Raw genomic sequence first — 10,477 nt, forward strand, 5'->3', positions numbered from 1 at the left:
ACTGTAGCCACGGTCAATTAAGTCGTAGATGAAGGTCTACGTAGACGGTCTACGATCATTATTCCCATTGCTCTTAATGAAACTGAATATGTATCATCTTATAAACTGGTGTAGCATAGGGTGTCAAAGAAAACCTAACCAATGTAATAAAAACATAAAAACGAATTAAATCTATTTATTTCCTTGAACATATTTTCTTAACTCAAATCTGTCAGAAAAGCAGTATAGTATGCACTTTCAGTGCATTCAGCGGTCGGCCATTCAACCGAATATTTTTATCAGTTTGATTGCCTCTTCAAACAATATGTTGAGTTGAGATGATGAGGTTTTTATTTTGAGACTAGATCATGTAGCTCGTGCTCGTATTGTATTTATTTCTAAGCTTCGTTTATACGCTTATACAAAAGTAAAATTACGCAATAAAATATTTTGGAAAATTTATAATAGTGGCCAAGATGTAAAAACCTAAAAGATAAGCACGGAAATAAGTATTGATACTAAATATTTCACTAAAACAATGCACTCGGTCAATAATTCTATGTGTGGATATTAATTCAGTTTGTCAAATTATCATAAATGTCATCAAGTTTTCCATTCGCGAACAACTAAAACAACTGAAAGTGAAATGAGGTGACGCATGCTTGAAACAAAAGATACTAAATACAGTTAGTTTAATATATCAAATATTTAGTAAAAGCAGGTCACTGGTCGCTGTTTTGTCAAGTACTCTTCGTTTACTTTAAAAAATACAATTAATACTAAGAATATCAATTTGTCTATAGAACTGTGTATAAAATAAGTGTGACTGATTTAGTGACTAACTACAACACTTTACTTTCCTTCCAAGAAGCTCTAAATATAAACCATTGCGAAAGTTTGTGACATGCTGAAAAAGTTTTCTAAAGATAACTCCCGCATTAAGAACGACAAATATTCGTACAAATATTGTTTAGTGCGAAAATCAAGCCCACAACGGCACGCAATAGCAGCAGCGCAAATACCACCTTAACCACTGCGCCATATCATCAGAATATTACATACCTACGTCCTACATACATAAATTCTCGTCTTCCTCCGTAGAGGTAGGCAGAGATCAGAGAACGCCGATTAGTGCAATCATTACAAACTGATCAAGTGTTATTATTATTTATCGGAATATAAATATATCAAAATATTTTTGTCGCGTTGTTCATGTTAAACAGCACCATAACCTGAAGTCAAAAGTAAGAAAAACCAATGCACCAACAATCATAAGGAGTCCATTGTTCACAAGACGTGTGAAAATAAATAGGTTAATGAAGTATTGAATGATGTACCACATCTCAAACTATCATTGTTATAAGATATTTATAATTACGGTGCGGAATCAATGGCCGGTTTCGTATGTCGTCCGGCCGGAAGTATGCGCGGCAGTGCGCGGGCGCTCTCGCCTGGGAACCTTATTGTTCTCGTGAACACACTATGTGCCGTGGAACCGATAGCTTCCGTACGTATGTCACTATTCATAATATCACCGGCAATAGACAAACCTCTTGTCATTTCGGACCGTCTACCCAATTGGAATCAAAGTCTTGTTATGAGAGAAAACGCGAAGTGTTTACAAGGAAAACACTCACAACTTGCTAAAGATGAGTTCTTAACATCAAATCAATGTGAGACATCTACTTAAGATTACGTAAGATTGTTCTAAAACATACAGGAAATTGACACATAAAGTGACAATTCAAAGAAGCATCAGCTGTAGGATCAGCTGTTCATTTTTTATAGATATATTTCATTTTCCTTTTAGAAGTTTGTGAACTAGGTAGAGAGAGGAACGGTACGGTACCTGATGTATGAAGGGCGAGGGGTGCTCGGACGGGTTCATTGATCGCGTCTATTGTATGCGCGTGCGCCGCCAGCTGCTCCCGCGCCCTACGCGTTGGGGTTGGCAGATGGTAGATATTGAACATTTTTTTTCTATTGAATAATGTCTATTATGTGTGATAACTGAAGAATAAACGTGCTGAATGAACGGGTACGATATGCAAATGTGTTGTTTACAGACGTTATTTGTTCTGTTGTAGCAAATTAGCTGCTGTGCTTTTGTTATGTCGTAGCTTATTTTGTGGTAAATACTTGAGTGTACAAGAAACTTGCCTGTCATAAAAGCCATCAACGAAGACATAAAGTTGTTCAAGTACCCCGAGGTACCCGAAAAAGAATTTAGCTTGACGACTACAAGATTTTTCTGAATTGACGACTGATATACGAGATATTATTGCTTTTAAAGCATGCGGTCTTCCGATTTCAAAACACAGTTGACCCCAATACCTCTTTATGTGATAGTGTAGATAGATACACCTCCAGTTACACGTAATAACCACCAATTAATGAGGAAAAAAAGAACTAAACTTTTACGAAAATAATTTTCCTTTCATATTTCCAAAACTGCATACAATTGCAAAAGCAAAACACTAAAACAATCTTATTATTTCCTCTCGCTTTGCATCCAAAAAACGTGATTAAATTACGGACGATAAAAAAGAGAAAAGCAGAGGGTCTTTTGTCGAAATCAATAGGGTGCAACGCATAAGCCACCCCGCCTGGGCGAGTGTGCAGCGCGCACGCACCCCGCGGCCCTGCAGTCTTGAGCTCGATGCACATTGCACATGACGTAGACGACTGTGACAAGTCACTTCGAGCGTAACTAGAGCAACGGACATCATATAGCTCATGTAATTTTTGTTTTTAGGAAGGGAAATTTTATTTTTGCGCATCATTTTTATTTTTGAAGGCAGCGAACGTGTTAAGGGATGAGTTTGGTAGACGAGAGGGAGGAATGTTTATATTTTTCTCTAGAATGCGTAAAGAAAGTTGACTTTTATAGTTGAAAATATTTGTAACAGAAACCTTCATATTTGTTATCTGTCGAGATATCTATTCTGAAAATAATAATCGGAAAATGAAAACGTCATTATAAGAAAAAGAATTAGCATAAAGAGTTACACCTTGTCTCTAATAAGCTTATAGCTGTTTGTAAAGGAATAATCTGCGTACTTCTCGTCACTCTACCAACTCGTAATTTTGATATTTTTATGTAGTCCCTATCTTAGTATATTGTGTTAGTGAACACTTCCTGAGATATTTACCTGTATTTGAAAACAGTCTGAATAACTAATTGGAAAACGCGCTCTCAGCATCATATTTATCAATCTATCAGTAAATAAGACAATTAATATTTTAGCGCATTATAAATCTTGAAAACTCCTGTATTTCTGCAAGAAAATTCTGTCACAAATTTCAGCAATTATTTAAACAAAATGATAAATCTTGTAAGAGTGTTGACATTATTGATTTATGTTGGTATTCTAGAAAATCTGGACTTCATGTCACTTTGTGTGATATATGAAGTAGAAACAGAATGCTCATGCAAGACGGATGTGACGTAACAGTACTACTTCGTCATTTCAATACATTTCTGGGTTAGATGTGCTCCCGATTTTTTTAAAACATTTAAGTAAATATTTTCAAAGCAGCTCAACTGATTTGCTTTATAATAACTCCTCCACTCAGAACGTATCTTAAGTAAAAGTAATAATCCAAGGATTAAATCATGCGAGTTTCGAATCAATAGTAGATCAGATGACCATGAAATTACTCCATATTAAAAGGCCCTTTGCGTAGCAAATCCACGTTAGGTACACTATTGACCGTTACAGTAGTGTGATCCAGTCGTCGTGGTTTAAAACTGAACGATCCAGGTATATTATTACAATAATATACTAGACTAAGCTTACATATTATTATATAAAAAATAGATGAATTATTTAGTGTAGGTTGAATTTTTTTTTTATCTCGGCTCTAAGTTTGGTGCAGATTTTCACCGTATTCAATTTGCGAGAGTTAAAATTTTGTGATGAAATAATGAAACCAATTAACTAGAGCATACCTTTTCTAATCATTACATCGTTATCTGAGTGATGGCCGACAATACAAAAATATATTATTATCAGGTGAAATACAAAATATTACCCCTAAAACTAAGGTGATTGATGATCTGGTCTTCGGAGCCTATAATTTGTCATTGACTATGTTAATAAGTAATACGCCATTTCTAAAATTGTATAAAAGTTACATGCTTAGGCATAATGATGCAACTAATCGTTGGTAATCTAATTAGAATAAGTACCTACTTATTAAAAATTTGAGATCAGAGTGACAATTATTCTACTTTTTGTTGCTGAAAATAGCAGGTGATCGAAATAAAAAATGCGAAAGCATTTTTGCAAACATTTTTGATTATTTTGAGCTTGGAGTAACCCTAGACTGGATTGATATTTTGTCTTTAACTAAGTAAGTACGAAAATGACATTGGCCTTCAGATCTTCTACTTTAGTCAATAAAACAATGATCAGTAGTAAAAGATACCGACTCTCCTTTTTTTGAGAAATGATAAATGCAAAGTACTACCACATACTTTGTAAATTGCTTAGTTGTTATCTAAGGTCTGGTAGTAATTAAGATCACTCCTATGCAAGTTTTGAAAATCCTTACATTGAAAAATCAGGGATTTTCTTCTAGCAGTATGTACCTAATATATGATTTGTTTTACATTACTTTGTTATTTGTGCAATAATTGCTTTGTTATTTGCCAAAGACACAGAAACAATATTTAACTAGGTTCCAAACAGTAAGTTAATTAATTGACATGGGAATCAAACCCACGTCATACCACATACAGTTAAGTTGACCTATAATGTCGCAGAGCAAAGTAGCCACCTCATCCCTGCCAAATTACAACTGCGTATCAAATAATGAACTACCAACATTTCGATACTTTACTCAGAAGGACCACAGGGAATAGGTTAAACCAACAACATGATAAAACCTCAATATTTGGAACCGCGCCATCTAGTGTTCTACGTTAAAAACAACTAAGCTACTAGGTGTGTAACAGCTGACTTCATTATAAAATCATGGCCGACTACTTTTATCAGCCAGTTGGCTAACTAGTATGGCAGATTTATTCTAGATGTCGCTACTTTAGATTTTCTTAACTTTGTCAAGTTGTCTGATTGAACAGGAAAAATTAAGTTTAAGTTGATCGGAAGTCTCATCTTACGACATGAATAATAATAAAAAACTGGAATTACGGAAAATTGCAGAACATAATAAATTAATGAGTGGTATCACAAGGTGCAGATCAATACATTTACTTAATTGTTTTCCTGAATTGCAGAATTCTAGTGAATAGCGCGTCTTACCACCGAATACTTAGGTAAAAATAAATCTAATATAAGCGCTATTATAAATAAAAGTGTTATTGAATTTTGAGAAAAGCAATATAAAATAATAAACAAATTAAAATAAATGATGTCACCAATCGTGATGTCATTGAAAGAAGGCGTAAGACTTATAAATAAACACTAGTAAACAGCGGTCAATAAGGTCAGGAAACAAGCCACGCAGGTACAACTCAATGCAAGTCAGTTGTAAAATGACGTCATCAAACTGTAAACAAATTACCTGAGTATCGCACTGGTTCTATTAGACGAGAAAAAAAATAACGCAATGTAGAGACTCATTCATGTAAATTATGGCCAGTTTCAACACCTCGGCTGTAAGTGCCTATTAAGTAAAATTAATGATATTTTCTTACGTTTGCTGTCACTTTATCTATTTACTCAACCCGTGAAGAGTAGAGACAAGAGGCATTTATTCTTCAAACGGCAAATGAAGTGCAAGGTAATTTGTACGGATGTAGAGCAAAAGTAGAGCCAATGGAAATCAGTCTTTGATAAAGCCATTTTAAATTAACTATTTCGTATAAATACCAGGACTACGGAATTATAACAATCGTTTTACTTCATTTTGTACTCTTATGTCACAAAAAACAGCTTTAATTCCTCAAAAATGACGTGAAATCGCACCTACGCTTTTTGTCAACATCATAGCAAAACTAACTTTATTACGTTTCGTGACTGTTCGTGAGATGTCACAATCACAATAAAATGAATCACTATTGTCAGTTCAGTTGGCTCAAGGCTACCTGCACCTACTCACCTACAAACTACCTTTAGTCATTGTAGGATCATAAAGGAATGATCACAGCGCTGTGACGTCACAAACGGCACTCGGTCCTCAATTGAGCTGATCATTTAAAATAGCGGGTGACGGATGTGATTCTCCGTAAACCTAATACGTAGCAAATTGGCTGGTCTTAAATCATAACAGCCATCTACAGCCAATTCCTGCGGCTCGACTTTCAGTATAAACTCATGTATCTTATTTCTAGTTTATAAGGAGTAAGTGCCGTCTGACCTGCGACAACTGCGTGTTATTTGATAATACTTGCGGTCGTTTGCGAATTTGTATTTCTAAAGTGGGATATTCATACTGAACAGTGAATCCAATAGCTCTCACTCTCATCTTGTATGTCTACAGATGCTGATGCTTTAAAAAATAAATTATTTTTTGTTTATAATTTTCAAATCAAAACTAAATCATTATTCTAACAAACTTACCGGGATAAAAACAAGAGAGAGAAGAGAATAAATATTTCCGCTGCCTTGCGGTTGGATAACCCAGCAGCATTTAAAGATTTCTCTCGCTAAAACTGCTCTGTAAAGGATAACACAGAATATACCCCTAAAATCAGAATCTTAGCGTCCTGTTTAAATCTATCGATCTTTTTCATGACGTAATGACTCAACAGCACCAGTAAGCTCTCACATTCCAAAACCACAACTAACTCTATAACTCATGAATCTTTACCTGTAAACCTCATGATTATTTTGGCCGTCATGACTAAGGAACAGTCCTACCGTCATCCATGGCGTGTTATTGGAAGTATTGACCGGTTGACCAGCAACGATAGACGGCGCCTCGGTCATCCATATAAGCATGGCAAGGTCGCAATAACTGATCGATCTATTAATCCACGTGTATGTCATATGCATAGTTAATACCAATATCAGATGCCCACGTACGTTCTGTATTTGTAAATGAAGTAGTTATTAAGTGTCACAAGACTTTAATGTAGGTACCCGTGAGTCGCTTCCGTGGTTATAGACTTCAATGTATATTTGTGTACCATTTCAACATTCCTCCTAACTTCACAAAGGTTTTGAGATTAAAAAGAGCTTAATCGAATTTGGCTCATTCTGGCTGACTAATCTCGAAATTACCTAGAGTTTAAACCATTTCAAAATAATGTGACGTTTATAGAAGACTCCCGCATTAGGAATGACTTAGTCATCCCTATGTTACAACATATATGACACATACACTCCTATAAAAATACCACTCGTCTGCTCTCGATGGAACTTAGAACAGTATAACGGCATACTAAAGATTGGAAAGTCATGTGATCCTACGTATTATATACTAGCTGACCCGCGCAACTTCGCTTGCGTCACATAAAAGAGAATGGGTCAAAATTTTCCCCGTTCTTGTAACATTTTTTACTGGTACTCTGTTCCTATTGGCCGTAGCGTGATGATATGTAGCCTATAACCTTCTTCGATAAATTGGCTATCTAAAACTGAAATAATTTTTCAAATCGGACCAGTAGTTTCTGAGATTAGCGCGTTCAAACAAACAAACAAACAAACAAACTCTTCAGTTTTATAATATTACTAGCTGACCCGCGCAACTTCACTTGCGTCACATAAGAGAGAATGGGTCAAAATGTTCCCCGTTCTTGTAACATTTTTTACTGGTACTCTGTTCCTATTGGTCGTAGCGTGATGATATGTAGCCAATAACCTTCCTCGATAAATTGGCTATCTAACACTGAAATAATTTTTCAAATCGGACCAGTAGTTTCTGAGATTAGCGCGTTCAAACAAACAAACAAACTCTTCAGCTTTATAATATTAGTATAGATATTATGATAGTCATCTTTTTCAGTGCACCACATGCCTAGTCAAAAGAATATCTGCATTGCAACACAAGCTCTTTATAGGTCACCGATAACAGTTCGGATTGCAGCATATTGCAATTTACTGGCATACAAGTATTTTTGTTTCACTTTGTCGATTCAGCTAAATACTTTTGAAGGGAGTGTCGACCAGTTTGTTTATTGGCATTGCAATATTGCTAGTTTATTTACTGATACGAAAATATACTTACGCCTTATAAACTATTACCTTGTTGCTTTGTAACCCCTTTCCCGTAAAACTCTTCTCTACAATTTCCTTTGCTTTCATCATCATCATCATCATCATTGGACCGTGTTCATCTATTGCAGATGATTAAAGTGTCGGTATCTTTGCGCCTTTTCATCCTTTGCTTTACTATCATATTTATTCGACTCGTAATATGTTACTAAGGTGCAATTTCCCTCTATTATCGACTATTGACGTCTGAAAAACTGATCAACGCCTCTAGCGGGCGCATTAGGAACCAATCTATACGATTTTTTTTAAATGTCGGACTACTACTAAATAGTACCTGTACCTGTAGTGCACTTAACCAGTCTCTCCTCGATATTTTATTTCTCGCAATGGACAGAGAACGGTAATGTAGAGATGATAAGGATCCTATTGTAAGCTTACGTTTCGATTACTGCATGCGGGACTTGCGGGTAATTGGCATTCAACTCACAGTCAACGGTCTAGATTCCTAAGTCCTACTGTCATCGCCGCTATTAAGATAAAACAGGTATCGGGTCATGGATCTCTCTGAATTATAGACTATTAAACCATAAAATAGATGCTAAAATTCTAGTATTAGTAAGAACTCTCATAAATTAATAGGGACTTGGCAAACACACAACAAAGGTATTGGGTAGGATATAGACAAACATCGTTTGAATTTATTTATTAAAGAATCAATGCTATAGTTAAAATTTTACAATTATTATAATTAATAAAAAATCAGAAGTAGCGACGGATAATATCAGTACAAAATTTTGAAGAATTTTTAAATTAAAAATCCAAATAATTTATTACGACGCTAAAAATGTCCAAGGTTACCAAATTGTATGTGAATATTGTGAATACAAGCTACAAGCACTAGTACACTAGTGCTATTAAATTCTGAATAAATTACATATTATTTTTGATAATGTCGTAGGAGGCGTTTGAAACATAACTACATTCTAAAACTAACAAAAACGATAAGCCATCTCAGAATTGAAATACCCGAAACTTATGAAAAAGGTGACTTAACACTAATGTAGCCATTAGCCATTATCGGTGCTAAAGTTCTATATCTTATTGATCTTGGTCGAAATGTTACCCTTGCCCCATAAACCAGTCTGGCCACATTATGTAGGTGACCTGAGTTTCGTGCTTACGTCATACTGAAGCCGAAGCCTTGCCCTTTTCGTCTGTAGTCGCTACACCTTCACAGTAATCATACTTATAAATACGTTGATTCGTATCTTGCTGTGATATGTTGGCACTAAGAGGTATAGTTGAGTAATTAGACCGATTGAGTAAGCAGCCCTTTTGACTATGATTTAGATGAAAACCAATTATATGGGTTAAGTTTATGGTTCTCCAAGAGATTTCACTCAGAGACCAGTAAAACCTGAGTGATAGATTAAGAAGTCAACTAGTCACCAGGATTTTTAAAATTGGAGATAACGTTGACTTTAATCAGGATTTTATAAAATATATTCATATCCTATCCTTATCATAATTTTTGCATTCGATTGCTTTAGGTCTAAAAAAACAAAACCGTCGAAAGCCTTTATTTCCATAGAAAAACTATATAGTAGCAAATTTCAAAGAGGTTGAATTGAAATTGTCTAAACAAGTTTGACCGAGCAAGAACAAAATGTAGACTAATGTGATGCAACACTTGTTTTCACTGTCACTAATTGATGTCAAACAAACAATACACCAGACAGTGACAAACGAAACATCGAGTAAAAAATGTGACGTAGAAAATAAGAGCACTGGCTAACAATGTTGATCTATTCTGCTACGTACAAAACGCAGGGTCAACTACACAGTTCATACATGACTCACTAATAATAAATGCCATTTGTACTATCTGCCATACTTTGACTAATGTGTGACCCCTGTACCTTATATCTACATATTATTACAAGTACGTAATCAACGACTTATAAATTCTGATATCTAAAGTAGTAACACTCAGGAATTTGTACCACGCTACTGGTAAAAGATTTTTTAAAATAGCTTCCGTAGTTCCAGGATATTGGAATTAACGAATTTTCAATATTATTTGTATTAGGTGCCCGTATACAATATTATAATACTCCAACAATTTAGTAAAGAGCCTTGCCCGCAAGGTTCCCGACAGCCTGAGGAAAACTAAATTCAGAATTTAGTACATCAGTGACATGCAGCTGACGATGACGGTAGCCTCTTTGATACAGCTATTTTGGAGATACACTGACAGTTAATGATAATCTTGATGTACCACCCATCATAAGACTTTGTACAAAGTTATCAGACTATAGTTGCCCCGTAGTAAGTGTGTAGGTCTACTATTGACTGCCAGATTGACCTATTATGCA

Source organism: Anticarsia gemmatalis, chromosome 1 (assembly GCF_050436995.1).
Source record: "Anticarsia gemmatalis isolate Benzon Research Colony breed Stoneville strain chromosome 1, ilAntGemm2 primary, whole genome shotgun sequence".
Lineage (NCBI taxonomy): Eukaryota > Metazoa > Arthropoda > Insecta > Lepidoptera > Erebidae > Anticarsia > Anticarsia gemmatalis.